Source organism: Cyanistes caeruleus, chromosome 6 (assembly GCF_971803275.1).
Source record: "Cyanistes caeruleus chromosome 6, bCyaCae1.hap1.1, whole genome shotgun sequence".
Lineage (NCBI taxonomy): Eukaryota > Metazoa > Chordata > Aves > Passeriformes > Paridae > Cyanistes > Cyanistes caeruleus.
This window is the reverse complement of record NC_141706.1, coordinates 25,074,204-25,094,015: the sequence shown is the minus strand read 5'-3', so window position 1 is coordinate 25,094,015 and position 19,812 is coordinate 25,074,204. Positions and strand designations below refer to the sequence as shown.

General features: G+C 40.2%; 2 long non-coding RNA genes across 3 annotated transcripts; both read left to right on the top strand.

Annotated features, from left to right (window-relative positions):
• The first annotated feature begins 5,748 nt into the window (after positions 1-5,748).
• On the top strand, positions 5,749-10,355 carry LOC111943921 (uncharacterized). Of its 2 annotated transcripts, XR_002871091.2 has the most exons (3): positions 5,749-6,336; positions 9,003-9,656; positions 10,185-10,355. It is a non-coding gene; the product is annotated as an uncharacterized LOC111943921 (long non-coding RNA). The 2 variants fall into 2 exon arrangements; XR_015288300.1 differs by lacking the exon at positions 9,003-9,656.
• Positions 10,356-15,146: 4,791 nt separating this feature from the next.
• LOC111943923 (uncharacterized) lies at positions 15,147-19,528 on the top strand. Its single transcript, XR_002865031.2, has 3 exons — positions 15,147-15,520; positions 15,899-16,026; positions 16,666-19,528. It is a non-coding gene; the product is annotated as an uncharacterized LOC111943923 (long non-coding RNA).
• Positions 19,529-19,812: the final 284 nt, after the last annotated feature.

Below are 19,812 nucleotides of genomic sequence, written 5' to 3'. Positions count from 1 at the left end.
CATTAAATTAAGCTGATTCTATCTTGCTCTCAGAACTAGAAGTTGAGGTTTGGAGAGTTAATGCCGCCCAGAGTAAAAGGACGACAGTCCTTTTGCTTTGTAAATGAGATAGTGCATAAATGTCACCATGTAACTCAAAAAACCTGTCCTCAACCAAATCATTTGCCACATAAGAGGACAACAAGACCAAAAAGACTGTTTGATCTTCATTTATACATGTCAATCAAGTACCTCTTTTCTTCCTCCTTTTCCCCCAGTTGTGCACCTTTGCCCATTGCCCTACAGCAGTACGTGGGTAAAATTAAACAAGGGTACTCACTCTATTTTTTTCCATTTTTTTTTTAATAAGTTATAATAAGAGTTGTCAGTAATGTTTAGAGGGGTTGGGGGAGTAACATTTTCTTGCTGTGTTAGCTCAGGATTTTTTGTGCAAGTGTTCTTCCAAAATGACATTTAAAAGTCTTTAAATACCAGTCAGTAACATGATTACTGGAAAAGAGCAAGCACTGAACATGTTATCTGAAGTTAAACATGCAACTTACTGCCATTGCTGATAGAGTCACAGAATAGTTACCACCAAATAATTAATTTCAGTGGAGTTTTTTTTTTTCCACAGCAACTATGCAATTAACTTGTGTGTCTAGTGTTATTTCAAGATGGGTGTACTGTTCAACTTGCTTGAGTTATGCAATACAGGTGTTCTGTGTTTGATGAAACATCCTGTAACCTGAGATCATTCCTACTGAATGGGTGGAAAGGTATCCACTCAGCAAAGTGGCCAGGGGTTAGTACTGTTTGCTCTGGAAAAGTACAAAACAGAAAAGAAAGTGTACATAGAGGGTGTGGTTTAAAAAAAAAAAAAAAAAAAAGGGGGCAAAAAGGACTTATAGTCTTATATCAGTGGCATAAACAATCTGGGCTTTCTGGATTTTGCTGAGGCTTTTGATACTGTCCCTTGCAGTATCCTTCTGGACAAGTTGTCCAGCTGTGGGGTGAGTAGGTACACAGTGTGCTGGGACAAGATCTGGCTGAAGGGCAGGGCCCACAGGGTTGTGGTGAGTGGGGCTTCATCTGCCTGGCAACAATTCACCAGCAGCATTCCTCAGGGATCAGCTCTAGGACCAGTCTTGCTCCATATTTATCAATGTATCAATATTTATCAGTATCAGTTGTCTGGATGCAGGAGTTGAGGGCACCATTAGCAGGTTTGCTGACACCACCAAACTGGGAGATGCTGTTGACTGGCTTGAATGACAAGAGGCCTTGCAGAGAGATCTGGATAGATTGGAGCATTAGGCTACCATTAATGGGATGGGATTTATCAAGTACAAATGCTGGATTCTGTACCTGAGAAGGAGGAGCACTGAGTACAAGTATAAACTGGGAGAGGAGTGGCTGGAGAGCAGCAGGGATCTGGAGATGTTGGTTGGCAGCAGCTCAGCAGAAGTCTGCAGTGTGCCCTGACAGCCCAGAGGTCAAATTCCATCCTGGGGTGCATCAAAAAGCGTCCCCAGATGATCAAAAGTGGTGACCAACCCACTGTATTCAGCTTTGGTGCAGCTTCACTTTGCTCACTGGGGGCAGTTCTGGGCCCCACAATTTAAGAAGGATGTGAAAGTACTTGAATGTATCCAGAGAAGGGCAAAATGCTGAGGAGAGGGCTGGAAACAATGTCCCATAGCAAGGAGGCTAAGTCATTGGCATTGTCTAGTGTAGAGAAAAGGAAGAAGGGGAAGTGAGAGGCAGGTGCTGATCTGTTCTCTTTGGTACTGAGTGATTGGACAGATGGGACAGGTTCAAAGCAGTGTCAGGGGAGATAAACCCTTACTTGACATTGCAAAGCATTTCTTTAATGAAAGGGTGGCCAAATACTGGAACAGGCTTTCTAAAGAGCTGGTCAGTGTCCCAAACCTGTCAGTATCCCAGAGGCATTTGGGACTTTCCCTAATAGTATAGACACTATCCCCAATAAAAGGTTTTAACTTCTGGTCATCCCTGAAAGCAGTCAGGCAGCAATGGTCATTGTAGGTCTCTTCCAACTGAAATATTCTATTCTATTCTATTCTATTCCAGCATATCCTAAAGATCTAAACCCCAAAAGCATCTGGTTTCCTTTCATGGGTTAGGTCAATACACTGACTGGCCAGAGCCACATTTTCTTTATCTGTGAAAAGAGGATAAAATTCCTTTCTGCTATGCTTTGTAGATTGTGACCAGTATAATATGCCCTCATGGTAGGAGGTCAGTTGTGGTCAACTGAGGCTGCTTAAGTGCAGTTAATAAATAAATATAATACTGGGGGAAAGGGAGAGGAATATGGAAGACAGAATAAAAGAACAAAAGAAAGAAGGAAAAAGGAAGCCTATTGAAAAAGTCAAATAGGACAAAGACTTTAGATGCCAAGGGGACGTTAAGAAACACACACATGAAGAAAACACTAGGAAAAATATAGGGTAAAGAACTTAGAACAAGAGTATCTAAAGGGCAGAAAAATAGCAGAGCTTAGAAAAACATTTACTTTACAAAACTATTTGATAACAGAAAAAACAGTGGCTCTGTGATGAAACAATGAGCGCTCTGTGGCACACCATCCATTTTCCCCACGCAGGAAAAACAAGCTTCCTTCCCCTGTAATTGGTTGCATTCCTCTGTGATACAGCCATGCATCTTGGACCCTTCTGAGAGCTCCAGAGTGCAGAGACTCCCAGAGAGCTGAGTAGGTGAACCCAAAGCACTTGCAGAGAAGGGCTACTAAAGGAAGTTGCCCTGAGGGACTAACTTCAGCACTAATTAAAGTGTCTGTTAGCAGCCTTGTGGTTCCAGTCTCCCACAGGATGTCCAGAGATGACTTTCACAGCTTATTTCTGTGTATGTAGTGCAGCTAACACATCGCTCCTCATCCCCTGGAGCAAAGGCAATTACTTTTCTTCCTTTTTCCTCTCTATGGAAACTTCTGAAGTTGAATGGAGTCTAGGCTTCTGTTGATGTATTCTAATTCCTGTATCAGCCCAGATACTACTAACAAACATCAGCCAGCCATGACTGAAGTGATTGGGTTTGACTTTCATTCTTGACCTTTGTGTTGATGGTGACTCAGCTCATTCACCCTTCCTCATGCATGGAAAGCTCCATGCTGTGCTGAGAACAAGCACAGGGAGATGCTACCAGCTTGCCACCAGTTCCCAAGGTAGGGAATAGCCAAGGGTTTTGAGCTCAAAATACAGCTTGAGCTATAGGAAGAGCACTCAAAGATGGGAGAATAGGCAGGAGTTTTGAGGAACAGTGAGCTGGGAGAAATCTTCCATGCCTGACTGAAATTATTTACAAGTCTGGCATTGAATTATCTGTCTCAAAAGGATCCTATTGATTTTGATAGAAACCTGATGGTTATCCAGGGAAGTCAGGTTCAGGAGTTTTTATAGGGTTGTGCTTTGGTTTTTATTTTTTGGGGGTGGGGGAGGGAGATGAAGTTTGGTATTTGGAGGGAGAGAGAGCTGAGGAGAAGACAAGAGCATGATTTATTAAAAATAATCCTGCTTTGCAGAAGAAAAGAAACCCTAGAGTATTTTCTAGTATTCCCCCTTTCTCATTATTTTTTTTTCTGCATTATTTTCAAAAAATTATATTAATGCTTTCCAACATGACTTCTGCTTTTATTTGCTTCATCTCATCCCACATGTCCTATACCTCTGTTAATTCACAAAAATTTCTTGATCCCACAACTACACATGTGGGACACATACAGAAGCTACACACATGTTTTGGGTCAGAAAAGGGATCCAGTGAGACAGTGGCTATAACAGGTTTCTTAAGGCAGAAGGCCAGCTGCACTCCACTGAGTATAAAGGTTCAGCAAAAATTACTTTGTTTTATCCCTGGGAATGGCTAATCAACAGCCTGGGAGCAAAGTCTGGGCCCTGACCTTTTACCAGGTCCTACAAGACTATGAGATGGAGTGATCAGGCCAGCTAATTTAGAAATACTGATATATGGAGTGGGGAAGGGTGAAGACTGAGTTTTGAAGGGTTTACCTAGTTTCTGCTGCACTGTGCAAACGCAACAGTATCTTGCTCCCTTCTACCAGTCTAAGAAGAAAAATGACACCCATGCATTAGGAAAGTGACTGTCCTCAATTTGTACAAACAATTACTAGAAGCAGTCCCATAAGCTAGGATACTCATGTACAGCATGCATGTGCTTTTTCGTGCAGAGCAAATACATAAAGGAATCATTCCTTACTTGACCTAGGGAAACACCACTCCCACTCTGCACACAATTACATCTTTTATGTTCTGCATGAAAGAATATACTGCAAATGAATCTTAGTACAAAGTTTAAATAAAGAATTGCCAAGTAATAATTAACTTAGTCTGTCATTTATTATGATTAGGCACTAAGGTAAGGTCAGTTTCCTTTAATGCTTTTCAAAGAATGTACTCATTTTAGAACAGGTATGACCAGTTACACAGACTTCTCAAAAGACATAGTGTTCTCCTCCTGGCTTAGTGATGCCCTGGGTATTCATTTCCATTGCCAGTTTTGACTTAATTAGCAATATCGCAGCCATGTTGACATGCTAAAAGCCCAGTCACACAGAAATGACCCAGCACTTTCACCTGTAACCTCTCCTGTGAGATTTAACTTCTGTGATGAAACACTCTTCACAGCAGGACAAGATATGCTATTGCAGTCCCAGTGTGAGGAATCTCAGGTTGCACTTTATTCCTAAGCTCTGTTAATGTGGGGGCTCTTTGGGCACAGGTGGTCAACCAGAAAACCAATAAAAAAGACCTAAGTATGTACAGAGATTTTTGCTGTGTACTACAAAATATCTTACAATGGAAATATTTTTGTTCTTAGTTCCTAGTCTGGATGGTGTTTTGAGAGCAAGCTGTGCACGTGCACAGTTCCACAAATCTATTAATGTTCTTCTATGCTAGTGGGCAGGATTTGTCTGGTGCTGAGATTCTGTTGTGGCACCCCAGTGCACTGCACATCACCTGCTAATGAAGTTTTATTTTGAGACTTTTGGGTTAGAGATAATGATAATCTCTCAAAGTTATTATTTACTGTTTATATTATAGTTGCACCTAGAAATCCCAAATGAAAGGATTCCATTTAATTAGGTATTTTGCAAACAATAATAAGAAAGAGTTCCTGCATCACAGATCTAACAGGGTTCTTATCGGACAGGATAAAAGCAGTGGATGAAAGAGATGAACAGGGTGGGAGTGGATTGGAAGGGCTGCTTTACAGTTGTAAAGCAAACAGACTTCACTACAGCTCACTACTTGCCTAACTGATGGGAGTGGTTCATGAGCATCCCAGCAGAAAAAGGTTTTGAGGAGGGGTTTAGAGATGGATAAGGCATAAGGCTTTATAGATTTTGGCAAGGACTGGTTTCCACTGCCAGGCACTGCAGCGGGGAAAAGATTTAATACTTTTGCTTATCACTGAAAGGAGCACAACTGCTTAAGAAGTTGCACTAGGTGACCATCCCTCACTTTAAAATTAATTAACTGCTATAATGGCTGGTGAAAGCTGATTTTTCTAATTGACTCAAGCCCATTTGACATCTATAAACTGGAAAACAGTTTTAATTTTCATCTCCTGTGAGTACATATAATTATATCCTCTCTTTGTTTTTTATCCTGAGGTTGATTGTGTTCCAGTAAGGCTCAAGTCCAGAGAGCATAACTGTATGTTGAAATGCAAATTGCACAATAACCATTGTCATAGAGACTTAAATGGAATATTATGAGATTTGTTATAATCTCATATGGCTTTAGAGGATATTTTAAACAAAAAAAACCCCAAAAAAACATTTTGTGAAATAGAAAGTATGACCACATTACACAAAAATCTCCAGCCTTTCCCATTGTTTCTTTCCCACTTACTTCTGTGCTTTCAGTGCAGGCAACCAGCGTTAAATACAATTATTTGGGAGTAAGTAAGAACATTTTATTCCCAAAGCTATCTGACTTATGTTGCATTAAAATAAATACCTAAATTTAAGTCAAGTTAGACCCTTAAGAATATAATACTTAGGATCTCCTAAAACTGACGTGTGTGCTATTGTCAGCTGCAATCCTTTCTTGCCCTCTGTGCCCCACTCACACTGGCTGCCCGGGGTCCCTGGGGGCTGCTCGAGGTTTGGCTGTGCATTCATTAGCTCCTCATCCCTGGCAGGGGCCTCTCTCTGCTGCCAGTCAGGAGCTTTCACTCAGTCACCCTTAACCACACACTTAAATCCAGACCAGATTTGTTGCTCCAGTTCCCTGTACTGGTGTAGCTCAGTAAATAATGAAGCGTGATGCTGGTCAAACTTTCAAGCAGGTGAGTCAAAAAATTTGTATGCAAATCTCTTCTCCCTTGCTCTTTAATTACATCTAATCTGTTTGTTTTGATTTCTGCCCCCTGTATTCCCTGCTGCTTAGCTTCTGTCATCAATCTGCAAGGCATTTTTCAATTGATTAATGACTTACCTATACAATATGCACCCATGCTAACTCCAGTCATTTTCTGCACCATGTGCTCATGCCCGAAGTTTGGTCACTTCCTAGCTTTCATGTGCTTACTAAGACAAATACTGACCCTTTGATGGACTAAAATAACCTGCTAAATCATCTCTAAATCACCCCTTGCTACCCAGTCAACCTCTCAAGCACCCCATTACTTTTGCTGCACAGTTCCAATAATTAAGTCTCCTATTTTTTTCTAGGCCTCAATCACATTGTTTTCACTGACACCTATAAAGTCGTATTTCAGGAAACAGGAAAATTAACCACAATCTCTATTTATTTACATCCACATAAAATAAATCCTAGCTAGAATTGTTAAAGCACCTGGCACAGATTTAAGAAACATAATTACAATATCATGGAATCAGTCAAAACACCAGCTGCTCTTTCTCTCCTGTATCTCTTCCATCAGCTACATATCATTCATTATTTTGTGAGAAGATTCAGTACAGATTAAAAGTCATCCTAAACCATATCTGTTATGCAATCATATCTTTACCTTGCTGCTATAGTTAAGCATCTCTTGGATAATCTTTGAAAAGTGGCTATGGGGAATAAGCAAACAAATAACTTCTAAAAACAAAGAATTAATGTTGTTTTCTAGCATGTAGCTTGGATCACTGCACCCATGGCACAATTCTGACGCATCTATTGCTCAGAAACTACTTTAATACCATTTTGAGAAATGCATTGAAGAAGTCTACCCTTCTCACCATGTTGAAAAGCAAAGAATTAATCAAACACATAAGATCTAAAATAATTCCTACTATGTACTATTATCTGATAGATAGCAAAAAGTATTTTCAAAGGTCAATAGAGAGGTGGAATGCAGAATTAAATACTGATTAGTCAGGATAGCACTGGCAGTTGAAACAAGAGCAAGTTAACCACCTAGTCCTGTAAATAATTACTACTCCTGTAAATTTCGCATCTGTGGGTACAGCAAGAGAGGCACATGTTGAAAAAAATGGCCCATTTCAACATGCATGGATGAAAAAGAATTCAACTGCGTTCTTCCAGATAGTCTGGCATGAATCAGCCTCTTCTTATGTAACAGCAGGTAGCCTTACAGCTTCACCTAGGAGACTTCCAGGATATCCCTGCTGTTCCAATCTGAATTTGCACTGGATTACATTTTGTCTGATACATGTTCAGAAATGCAGGGAAAACTCAAGATTTTAATTGTCATTAAATACAAAGGGATGTGTATTCTGTACAATCACTTTAGATGCTCTTCAGAGGGTGGGAGGCTGGAAAAGAATGCCCAGGTTAACATTTGCGCTGTCAGGATGGAAAATAGGCATGATGTGTTGTGTCAAAATATATACCTGAAAAACACAAATGTAATCCAGAAACCTTAATAAATGCCTGATACACTAAATTAGATGAATACAGCCACTGTAGGTGATACTTAAAATCTACTTTTTTGTGAAATATTGGATACATCCCACTACACCTACTCTTATTGTTTCTTTTATCAGAAAATAACTTACTCCACAGTGGGATTGGTTATGGTACTTACCTATAAAATACTTTCCAAACTGTCTAACCATTTTCTGCATCAACACTACATTTTGTTGTATTTTCTTCCCCTTTGCTGGTGCAAAAGGCTATGCAAACATTTCTCAGTAGCATTAATAAAACCTTGAAACCTTGATGCAACTAAAGATTGGAGTGCAAGAAAAGTCTCTCCACGCCATCAGTTGGACCATACACTCTGGGTCACATCAAGAGACTGAGAAATGTCATTGATTGCTTGGATGGCTGTTTTATTTTCCCTCTATAGTTTAGCCACATCTTTACAAAATCCAGGATTCCCCTCCTCCCTTATTTAAGTCAGCTAAAAACTAATAAATATCTGTCAGCAAGCATTTCATCAAATAGCAATGAGAGGCTTTGGTAGATCACAGGGCAAGAGATCATAGAACAGCCATTTGTCTATAATGTAGCCAGATTTTCCAAAGAGCTCAAGGATAATTTCTTCAAGTGCTCAGGATCCACCTCCATAGGCAAATTTTCAGAAGAGCTCAAAGCCATGTGTGCCACAAGTCTTTAAGAACATGGTGAGTTGATTTGGTTCTTAAGACAAAGCCAAGTTTTTGAAAATCCTATCCCCTTTGAAATATTTTTGCTAAAGGCTATTCCAGTATCCCTAAGTTATTATTTTGGATTCTATACGTATCTGTACATCTCCACCAAAGAATCTTATTGTCAACCCAATATTTTGTTAAATGAAAAATAAACATATTGCTTTAGAATGTAACTCTTTCATTTTGTTATTTTTGAAACAGTTTCCTAGGCAGCCTTTGTATGAAATACGTCATCCTTGAGTTTTGGAAACTTTTTATCATAAAGATATATCATTTTTCCTTTGCAATAATTTATAAAGCAGGCATTCTATTTTGTTCCCTTTACAGATATATCTGTTCCTAAACTAATGCCTATTTTCCCCACTAAAATACTGTGCCTTTTATTTTTTAGTCAAATTATCCTGTCGGTGTCTGGGGGCACTACAACTATATTTTACAAAAACCTTAACTGCGAATAAAATATGGAGAAGAGCCTCAGAAAATAGTGCTGACTGCTGTAGTAAACCATAAGAAAATTCAAGAAACTGGAAGAAAAACAGATTAGAACTTGAAAAAGGGTCAAGTGGAAGATGCTACACTTACACAGATGTGTTCAACTCAACAAAAAGAGAACTGGAAATGACGATTTGAAAATAATTTTGAGTACATGGAGACAGGGAATCTACCAAAACCCAGGCCACACTTGAGTAAAGATCATGCTGCCACAACCAAAGAATGAGAGACTGACATCACCCTTGGATGTGTGAAGCAGAGCACAGCCTGACAGAAACATGAGATATCTGTTCTCAGTGTCTGTAAGACTTTAGATGGAATACTGAGCCTACGGAACTGATAATGCCATTTCAATATATATGGCATCTCAAAATGACATAGAGGAGAGCAAGAAGAGGCAGGGGTCTTCAAAAGACTGCAGGAGCTAGACCTAGCTTTTTTTTTATTTAAAAAAAAAGTTCAAATAAATGTGCACTACACTTGCTGTTGCAAAAAGGATTGGTATTATCCGTTTATCAGTGACACATCCATCGGGGAGGAGCACAATTCCCAGGTGATAATCAAGTCTGCCAGAGCTCTGAGATGCAGCGATATATTTCAGGGAAGGAAACCAGTAGGTGACTTAATTATGCAGTGCCAATGGAGATTAAAAAGAGGAGGTTTGCACTAGTGAGATGGAGCAGGAAAAGGCTCAGTTCCTGTTCAGCAGTAGGAATGTGGAGAAAACAGAGGAGCACTGAGCAGGAATAGCAGTTTGGTGACAGAGCCTGTCGTACACCAGGCTCTGAAAGCAAATCCCCTTAAGAGACGTCACCAAGAGCATCTGATATCAATATCATGACAGGAAAGAAGGGTATTCCCTATAGGAAATTCCACTCTCCATACAAATAATTCAGAAAGACTGCACACTGTTACAACCACGGTCATGTAATGTGAAGTATTTTATTAGAAACTTATCGACATTTTACAAAATAACTTTCATAATTATAAGACAAAATTTAAAGTGTTTTAACACAAGCATTTTAAGATTTTAAGTATGCTTTGTTAAAATGTTACTGCAAAGGCTTTTTTTTCTCCCCAGGTTTAACATTTAAGCAAATTGTCAGTGGACTGGAAAGAAAGAGGGAGGGCAACTTGACAACATCCTGCTGACCCAAAACTGGAGAAGTCTGTTCTACCTTTCAAAGCTCTTGAGACACTTTTTGACTGCTGTTTCTGCTCAAATATAAAATAAATCCTAGGAGAGTACCAAGATTGGTTTCTGGCTGTGTGCAAAGGAAAAGTTATTTCAATGACAGAATGCAGTGTCCACACAGGTCACTGCGAAAGGCTGGGGAAAGTGTGGTTTTGAGGGCTTTTGGGACCCATCTGGGCAAACCTCCTACAACATTGTCTGCTTTCATAGTTTGCCATTCTCTGTGATGGAGGTCAGACCAGAGACCTCCTGGGATCCCTCCCCACCTTTGTGACTGGGCTAATTCTATGGATTCACCTTCCCTTGAGGTTACCAGCCTTGGAGGTGACTTCTAACTGGAAGAGAAGCCCATTTGCAAGAGGATGCTCGATGGGTCAGTGGGTACCACGAGGGCCCTGTCTGAGGTAAGTATTTCAGGAACAGCCATCTCTGCCCTCAGGTGTGTCCAGGCAGAGACTTGTCTGGACACAAGGCAGTGACCAGAGGCTGCCTTCAAGCTTGGAGGCTCTCCAAGGCCACAGCATCCATTGTGTACATAGACTTCAATGAAAGATTAAAAGAAATACTTGTGCAGTGCTTGGCTCAGAACACCCAGGAAGGAGAGGAGCTATCCTGAATTGCCTGTGGGAATTTATGACTAGGAGCAATGGGGGTAAAGTCAGGTAAAGAAAAACAGTTTGAACATCAGTAAAATTTCCTAACTGTGAGTGTTATTAGACTGGAATAATCTCCCCTAAGGGAAGCAATAAAACCAACATCATTTGCATCTTTGCAAACTAGACCAGACAAAGCACTGGGAAATATACTGTGGGGAATAATCCTGTAAAATGATTGCACTAATTTTTCTCATCTATTCTTTCTTCATAGGATTGCTTCATATGTGGACTATGCCATACTCTTTTTCCTGTTACTTTATTCCCTTTCCTGTGGGTTGAGTAAAAAAACCCTGAAGGAAATTATACCATTCTAACCAAAAAGTAACATATTAAGACAATTTGCATTTTTATTAAAAAAAGACATATTTTATCTTTAAAATATAACCAGTGATAGACACAAAAGGATAATCTCTAGGATAATGACACACTTCAGTACACTAGGCAATTAGGTTTGCCTTTAATTATTTATAGTTTGACATGCTGCTCATACAAATACTCTGTGTAACAGGAGGAAGTCAGTTTGACCTTAATTATTGCCTGTAAATAATTCCTGAATTGTAACTAAGTAGTGCCTTTTAAAATGTAATTATTATAATACCAGAGTTACAGACCTCATTGATTTATAATTACTTAATTGTTTCTACCCATTAAACCACAGTTGTGATAGGTTCATCTTGCCTACATGCCCTAGCCTGGAAACTGAGGAGTTATGGCCAAGAACTCGGACTAATGTTATCTCCCACAGCTTGATGGCTGAAGAATCATTCCAGTCTGGACAGGGTTAGTGGGGGACAAGAGACGGCTGAGAGATCGTGGGCAATCAGCTGGGCATTTCAGTACATATCCTTCAGAATAACAATGAGGGGAGAAAGAAATACAAAACATCCATACCTCTAGGGTCTCGAGCTCTCTCCAGGTAAATCAGACAAAAAGCTACTTCTTTGTGACTCTGATTGTACACTTTTGGGGTCATAATGTATAGCGAGCTATTGGGCATAGTGCTAACTGTGCTGCTGGGAAACAGAAAACCCAAAAATGATGTGATTTTTTTTCTCCACATATCAACACAGGTTATCTAGCTGTTCACACATTTGTATGGAAGGCAGACTGTCACTTTGCTTCTTGTGACTTGCACTTTAACACTGTAAAAGCATTTCACAGAGAGAGTTCAAGCCACAGTGCTGTGACTCAACGCCAGCCAGCCACAGCCAGCCACAGCACCCCACACAGCTGCTGGAGTCCCTGTGTTATCAACAGTGTTTCCAGAACAAATCCAAACATAGCCCCATGTTGGCTGCTATGAAGACAATTAACTCTATCCCAGCCAAACCCAGCACACACACATGATCCTCCTGACTTTCATACATTCAGTTTTTTGTGTGCCACTGCCTGGTGATCACCATCCAAATCACTCTTTTGTACTACATGTGTTTCTCTGAGAGGAAAATAAAAACAAAATAATATATAATATTGATAATGAAGCATTTCAAAGTAGTCAGGATGAAACACACTTAAATTGTAAACCTCATTCGCTGGAGGAGCCGAAATGTCAGCACGTTTCTCAGATGTCAATGCTGAGAAAGTAAAGATCCACATTCTACTGAAAAGACCTACTATGTTTTGCTCTAAATGAGGTGGCATTTAGAAATAATCTGTGTAAATTTTAAAAGCATCAAAATTTTGATTTAGTTCAAGTAAGCCTTGGTTCAAATCTTTTGCTGTCTTACAGTGCAGTAAAATCCAGCAGCTAAGAAGTGTATGAATTCTGTGTGCTATAGAAGTAGACCCTAGAAGGAGTGTTAGAACTGTGGTCTGAACAACTTAAATAATCATTCACAAAGCAGGTCTCAGGAGCAGGAGATTATATATGTTCTCAGTACTAATACATTTTTAATTAATTTCTTAGAAATGCAATGTATGAAAACCTGAGAAAACCTATTCTGTGTTAAAGAACACTTCTTAACAGAGGTTAAGAACCATTTTAAAAATTCCTTCTATTAATTTCTTTGGAGTATGCCCAAGACCATAAAACTGAGAATAAAGATTTTTGTGCTAGCTGTAGATACACTTTAGGGGTTAAAGCAATTAACCCTTTAAGGATGGGTTCCAATCTCAGGCTTTTCTAGTCTGTACAGTGTGGAGGAAAAAAAAAAATACCAGCATGGTTCATCTCAATTTCTACACTCCTAAAAAAAGGAATATTAATCACGTAGGTTCACCAGTCAGGTTACATCTAAATTCCCCATGGTAAATGAGACTAAAGAAATGCAAACTATTCTAGTGCTGTACAATCCAGATGTAGTGATAATGCCCTGCTTGTTATTACCAACATTCCACAGTAATTAGGGAATTGTGGAAGAATCCTAAATCTATAGAAAGAAAATCAGATTGCCTCAAAGTGTGGTCCTGTCCCATCATGTGACTGAAAGTGTAGGATTAAAGCAATCACTATCTCCGTGTTTCTTGTGCACTTTTTAGTTCATAATTGAAAGCAGTCTTTTTTCAACTGTCAGTTATGCAATTGCAACACAGGTTCTTGTCCTCCTGTGTACCCTCACCAGTCATCCAGGCTTTGCAGCCAAAGTTCTACCTGCAGAGACCTATTCCTGTCAGTCTGTCTGTGATATACCAACAATAGGCAAAGAACAACTTGCTTAAATGTAAGAGCTTCCCAAGTGTTGATTCACTTGAAAATATGAAAAGTTTCTCTTATTTATTCTGCTTCTTCAGATATAGCATGAAGAGAAACCATAAATTGGGAAGCCCTGCAGTTTGAGTATTTGAGTACATGCACAGTGGTACTTTAAAAACCACAGAGATTACTACTTGATACTAAAAAAACCCAAAAACCCAAATACATCAACACACAGGGACTGTAAGCACTCAGAAATAAAATTTTCCAGGTCCATAGTAAACACTTATACTGGGATAAGGTAAATGAGCAAAATCTCCCCCCAACAATTCCTAATAGAATTAATTTACTAATTCATTATATGATTTTTTTTTTTCCCATGTAAACTAAAGGGGCATAGCAGTGAGGCATTCTCCAGTTTTGTTATCAATCCCTGCTCCAACATTTAATGTATATCTAGGAATGTCTTTTTGCTTCTCTATCACCCTGCCTGACAAGGAGGAAACCTATCTTCTTCCTCACTCCACGTTCAGGCACTCAGGTGTAACATCCTGCACCTGCACCATCTGTATCGACTGGTAATGTGGAAAAACAACAAATATATTGAAACTGTCCTCTGATGATGGTCAGGCACGTCCTTAAAGAGCACTCTTCCATAGGAGGGAATCAGGCAGAGTGAGGGCTGAAGGGATGCCCGCAAGTGCAGACAGAACAGCCCGTAAGACCACGCCGTACAGTTCTAAGCTTGTACATCACATGTCCTAAAGAGATCTGTTCTTTCAAATTCACCTGCACAGGCTTGCTGTCTTCTCCTCCAGTACTGCATGAACTCACTCAAGTTTTCAAAAACTTTATCTATACATAAAAACAGCCTGTGCACAAAAAGTTACCAAGAAAACAATTTGAATTATAATAGTACCAACAAGGTAGGGCTTTCATTTCTTTAAGCATTTGTGTGCATTAAAAAGGACAGCTGCTACATGAAAAAAAAAGAGTGTGATCAAAGAATAAGATTAACCTTGATAATTGACAGTCTTACTTGAGGACTCCTAAAACCAAACAAAGAGACACCTCCCTCTATTTCACATCTCACTTTATCCTCTCACATGGGAGGTTCTGTAGGTATAATGCTCTTTTCACACAGGGCTTATTAGTACATGGTCTAGCACACTTTTTACCCTTTTCTAATTGAGATCTGTAAGTAGTGAAATACAGATTAAGTACACCTCTTTCCACCCAGAGCACTTTTCTGTCAGCTTGAGAGAGCACCAAGAACTGCCAAAACAGACACCTCGAATTAGCACAGAAGTCATCCATGCTGACATGTATAATGTAAGCAGTGTCCCACTTTTCCACCCACTGAATTCTTGTTGCTAATCTAATTAATACCCTCTGATTATTTCAGACGGTCACTTGACAAGTGACAGCAAAGATAAAAGGCTGGGGCATGTTGTGACATGTACCTGGGTTTATCTTCCCCATTTGTAGCACACTTTTCTTTGTGTATTTCTCTCCAACTCTATTGCCCTTGTTGCTGTTGACCTCTTGCAAACATGGCACCTCTACTTCCCAGATTTTGGGAGCATTGAGACACAAAAAACCTGCTTGAGTTGGAAGGCAAATACATCCTTTGGTTTTCCTTACATTTTTCATTTATCACCTCTGTTCTCCTATGTGTCCCCTCCCTTTTTTGCATCCCTTTTCACCTCACCAAGACTACCTGGTCCTCTTTTTGCCTGCAGGTTTCTCTACAGCCCTGGCAAATGCATGCACCACCCTCTGGTACAGAGCTGGCCCAGAGGTGACAGTGAGGGCCATGCTGGGCTGGATCCACGGAGCAGGACAGCCCTCACCTCACCCTGGAGATCCTGCAGGATGAGTATTTGAAAATACAAGGGGTAAAGCAAACAAAGAGGATGCAGATTTGGTACAAAGTACGATATTTGCTTGTTACATGTTTGGCCATGTTCATGCATTCTGGGAACAAAAAAGAGGCACTGAAGGGGCAGGATGGTGGCTCCTTTGCCAAGCACAAGGAGGATATATTTTCTCCTCCTCATTATCCTACTCCTTCAGCTCAGACCAAGGCTAAAAAAGCCATGAACAACCATGGTGAAACAACAAGGGAAACTACTGGGGTTTTTGGACATGAGATGATTTGGAATTTTTATTTAGCATTGATGTCTTTTCTGTAAAAAGAGAAGATGCACATACACACACACAAAAGAGGTCTCTTTCCAAGAGAAATGATATAGCAAAACTCTGATTGTAATTCAAGAATTAAAGTTAAGTATTATGTGTATATGTGATAGATCTCAGAGAAGAGGATCTTTTGTGCCATCCTGTTAGAGGGGAAACAAGAAAAGCTGCACAGAGACAAGAACTCAGGGGCAAACAAGAGTGTCTCTGCAGAATGGATCAGCTCTTGGAAAACCGAGGGGTGAGTGTATCAGAGTACTTTGAATGCAAACGTGGTGCTTGTCAACCTTTTATATCCACTCTTCTTACACTCCTTACAATTGACTCATCTGCATTCAGAAAGCACTGCCCACATAACTAACATTGCTCTCATAAAATATCTGGCTCCAATTCTATTTTACTCAGCTGGAAAAAAACTAGGAAATTGTGGAGACTTCCCTAAAAGTTAAGTAAGGTCCACTAAATGAGTGCAGAGAATAAATCCACATTTTATGTTTTTTTAACCTGAATTTCTCGTGGCAAGGAAACAGACATACTATGACTAATAAGGTTTTTTATGAAAACATAGCCCTTGTATTATAAAAAGTTCTCTCCTTAGTTAAAGAGGAATAGTATAGCTGTGTATTTTATTTTATGCAAACTCTACTAGAGTAGAGCAGAATTCCTTAACAAAAAGGCTCAAGAGTTAAACTGTACCAAGCCCAACACTTCACAAAGGCCTCGTTATCTTGGAACAATTTAACATGCTGCGGGAAATAAATACAAAAATTGCATTCAGTCAGATAGAAAAATAAAGCCAGGGGCCCTGAATTCTTTATCAGCATAGGTCTTTTACCAGCTCAAAAACCTCGTTATTTGCTCCATGCCATTTTCTCTTTAGGAAGTCACTAGAGGGCATCATCACCTACTCAATCCTGCCTGCAGACCAAGTCAGACCTATCATACCCTAGAAGCGACGCTGCTCTCTGGACTGCCTCCTGCAGAGCTCTGAAAACTCAGATTCCACTTGTTCCCATGGCCTTAGCAGAGGAGGTCCTGCAGGGGCACGATGAAAATGGCCTACTTTGGGTTACAGCAGAGAAGAGAATTCTTAAAAATGGCACTACTGAACAGACCTGCCCATCAACTTCCTTCACTTCTATGTGGGATTATTTGTAAAAGTATTCACATATCAACTTTTCCAAACCGCCCTGACCATTTGGAAAGACAAAGTGCTGAACAGAACATGAGAAGATGAGCAGCTTTGTTAGACCCAGGGCAGGAATCATCTCCCACAGATTCACCACGGATGTGTCTACTGTGCAGCACTCCTAACACAACCCAGCTCCCAGACTGCCATGAGGGCTCTCAGAGTGAACACGAGAGTTGAATGATCTGGGTGTTGCGTGAACTGAAAACACAGGGGAGAAGGTCCATCAGCCCCATTCTTTATTTATCCTTTTCTCTCTTTTCCTGTGCTTCCTAAAAAATCCTGTGGTGTATCATCTCCACAGCTTTGAATTTTTAACCATAAACACAACCCTTACTGTCCCAGGATCCTTTAAAACATCACTGCTTGGACTGCTTTCCTAGTGGCAAAGCATGCACATGCAACCTGGGAGTCAGGGAGATTTTGATCCCTTGAATCTTATTACAGACAGTGCTTCACACACACAAATTCACACCAGGGTGAAACTCAGGCACAGGCTGCCCCCTGCTTACCATCCCCATGTCCCAGTGCCACATCTGGGGTGTGCTGTGGGTGTGACAGGGCCACGGGACTCGTGTTCCCCTGTCTGTGCACAGGGATGGCACAGGGAGCACCTGCTGCTCCGCTAGGTGCAGGGCAGAAGTCAGTGTGAGACCTCACTGCTGGCGTTTTCCAAATTAATCTCTTTTGTGGGTGAAAAGCTGTAGTATCTTGAGTAAGGTCTTTATCTGTCAAAGGACTTGGAAGGAATATCCATTTTTTCAGGAAATTATGGAGCTCAGAGAAACTGCGGGCTAGAGATGCATTGTCTTATGGCACGCAAAATACACCTGTCTCACCAGGGTCTTCCAAGAGCAGCTTTGGACCACCTCCAAAGCCTGGAGCAGTGCAAAAAGCACCTGAATTTCCAGTGTGGGAAACACCTGTTACACAGGAAACAGGTCCATAGGTCATAAAGAGTGTGTTGCATTTTGATTTTCTCCTGGGATTTTCCCTTCAAAGGGTGGGTACATGGAGCTGTTCTATCCATGCTGACTCCCAAGTGCATGCTTCAGTCTGGAGGGAATAAACAAGAAGTAGGTGAACAAAACCCCTGCCCTGAACTATCAGCCGTGGTGTACCTGGCACAGTGTGCAAGAGAGCAGCTTTATCAACTTGTTTACCAAAATAGATCGAATGTTGGAAGTACAAGAGGAACTGGAGGGGACACTGATGTCTATCACTAAAATTGTGGAGGAGCAGTACCGTAAAAGGCAGGTAAGCAGGTAGGTAGGGGTGAAAAGAAGAATGGGAAAACATTGGAACCACATCCCAATCAAAAAGGTAAAACATTCAGACTGAGGCACAAATGAGCTCATCAGCTTCATTGTCCAAGGCTTGGAAAATATAACACAATAGTGTTAGAAGAATCAATAAACTGCACTCAAGTGGGGCCACAGTTTTGGGTGTCAGAAACTTCAAAACTGATTAAATACCTCTGTGAATATTTCATGTAACTTTCCAGGATGAAAATTATCAATGTTTTCATGGAATATTGTTGATTTTTTAAAGAAAATTTTCAATAAAAGAAATCACAGTAGAGTAAAATCTTACTGTTTTTTCTATATGTACCAAAAGGCAAAAGTTTCTGTGAACTGGAAAGAGTGGCTCCTACCTTTCTGTGTACAGACAAGGGGAAGACACTTGGTGAGTGTTCTTCACTAAAGCAGAGGCACAGTCTCAGTCATTCTAACAGAAACCCACCCATTCCCAGACCCACAGTGCTTACTCACAAGCCAGCATTTAGATATGCAAATAACAACATATTGTTATCAGCAGTTTGTCCAATAATATTTCCTTTGTTTCATCGAAAAGGCGTATCAGTTTTGTGCAGTCGGCAGTGAATATGCAAAGAGGAATTTGAAAAAGCAAGACCAGCCAGAACAGCAGCCTCTGCCAGTCGGATTGCAGGCATCGCTGATGTCAGACCATGCATCAGAAGGTTAGGGTGCTAATGACTTGTTGATGTGTTTGACATTATGCAGCTATCTCTGAGCTGGTATTTTTCACAGCAAGTGTTGTTTTTATGGATGTTTCCCTATTACTCATGAGCTGGAAGTTTCAAGGGAAAATGTTAAAAACAAGGTAAAAGCTCAAGTGGACAGGGAAAAAAGAGAGAGAGAGAAAGCTTGTCTGAACCCTCACATTACTTAGTCCAAAACACAGAAATGTGAAATACCATGTCCTTGGTCACAAGCCTGTTAAAAAAATCAGAAATACTGCACTGAAACTCATCTTCTCAGCTACATTAATAGAATCATTGAATTGTTTGGGACCTTTAAATGTCATCTAGACCAGCTCCTTGCAATGAACAGGGAAGAGTAATTTGTTTATATTCATGTAAACATAATCAGCTGCAGTCCTTGAAAAGAAGTTAAAACATATTCAAAAAAGAGGAGAGAATTTGAAGTAATAGATCCAACTAAATTATCATCCTGGAATAATCCGACTAGTTTATCTTCTTTGGGGTTGTTGGCTTTTTTTGTCTGTCTTTCCTTTGGAGATTTGCAAGACAATTTTTAGGGCCTAATTAACTTCTTGCATGAAGATGAAATCCTTTCATTTTGGAGAATTAATCACATTTAATCTGCAGACACTAACCATTATAACAAATCTGTCTGTCCACTGTAACAGCAGGATTATGAAAAAATAAATGGAAAGTGACATTCACATTAGCCTGAGAGTGTTTTTGGCAGTCATCAACAGGCTTTTCTAGTTACTATGACTTTAACCCATCATCACTTTTTCATTACAAGTACCGGAGCAGTGGAGTAGGTTTGGCTGCCAAGTGGCTTTTTC